Source organism: Octopus bimaculoides, chromosome 14 (assembly GCF_001194135.2).
Source record: "Octopus bimaculoides isolate UCB-OBI-ISO-001 chromosome 14, ASM119413v2, whole genome shotgun sequence".
In the NCBI taxonomy this organism is placed as follows: Eukaryota; Metazoa; Mollusca; class Cephalopoda; order Octopoda; family Octopodidae; genus Octopus; species Octopus bimaculoides.
Window position 1 is genome coordinate 7,581,873 of NC_068994.1, and position 1,416 is coordinate 7,583,288.

A 1,416-nucleotide genomic window follows, 5' to 3' on the forward strand; every position below is an offset into this window, starting at 1 on the left:
ATATATATATATATATATACAGGGTGGCCCAAAAGTAGGTTTACGATTATCTCGTAGGCACTTTGAATTTCTTTTAAAACATTTTATTACATTTAAATTTCTACCTTACAATTAACTAAATTAACATAGAATAATGGTTTCATATTCTTTTTATAATTAAGATCTAAACTGTTAATATATGTATGCGAAAGAGATAGTGGAATAACTGTAAACGTACTTTTGGGCCACCCTGTATATATATGTGTGTGTGTGTGTGTCATAATTTTTCTTTCTCGCTTTGTATGTATGTCTATATTTATACGCATGTATACATATGCGTGTGTGTATGCACACACACACATATGCATATGCTATGTTTTAAATCAAACAAGACTGTGTATGACCATTCACACGAGTATCCTAAATTATTTGAAAGCACAAACGATTTCTTAGTCAGCCAAGCTTAACCTAATTTCCTATTTCTCAATTTAGTGGTGGAGTAACTAGGCGTGTGTTTTCTCTTAAAAGACACAGGATGGTTGAGTGTTATTAAGACAAACACGATTGCTTGCGTGTCAATTGATTTTCCTTTCAACTTTGATTGGTTGTGACAGTTGCTATCAATGTTAGGAGGCAAGATGAGACAAGACAGACAATACAAGCAACAAAACTTTTACAGTCATATAGTTTGCTACCTCAGGTACCCAGATCAAATTTTGTAGCTATTAGTCCTTAAGTACTGGAATCCACAGAGCTTGGTTAAGGTAAGTGTATTGTTTTACATATAATGAAGGCACGTGGATTAGTGGGTAAGGCGTTTGGCACATGATCACATGGTAGTGAGTTCGATTTCCAGTGGCATATTGTATCCTACAACAAAACACTTTATTCCACATTGCTTCTGTATTTCAAAGGACTGCCCTTGTCACGTTCTCTGTCATGCTGAGAACTATGTTAAAGGTATTCATGTCGGTGGGGTGCTCAGCCACTTGTGTGTTGGTTTTGTGGGCAGGGTATTATGTTGATCGGATCAACTGGAACCCCCGATGGAGTGACAATTCATTTGTAAAAAAAAAGAAAAAGGGAAAACTTTGTTATTTAAGAAAACCTGTGACTGACATGAATTACTTACAGGTAACAGTGCACTAAAAGCAATTAGCTTAGTGTTTACATATTCAACGTTGTGAGTTTATGTATGGGCCAATAGGTATGTGAGTTTATAAATTGTGAATTTATGTATGGACCAATATGGGCCATGCACCCCAGAGAGAGAGAGAGAGACTCAAAGCTTGTAATTAAGAATTAAAAATATATATTTACAGCAATCAAATAAATCATTTGTAACATGTATTTTGCTTGTTTAAATTTTTTAATTGAATAGAGTTCCTTAATGAATTCAATTAGGTAGGTACAAAATTCGGTTAATCGTTTTATTAG

General features: G+C 34.3%; 1 protein-coding gene across 2 annotated transcripts in view; it reads left to right on the plus strand.

Moving 5' to 3' along the window:
* The window catches only part of LOC106875040 (transmembrane protein 180), a 13,817-nt gene that overhangs the window by 4,178 nt on the left and 8,223 nt on the right, over positions 1 to 1,416 (plus strand). The window lies entirely within an intron of this gene.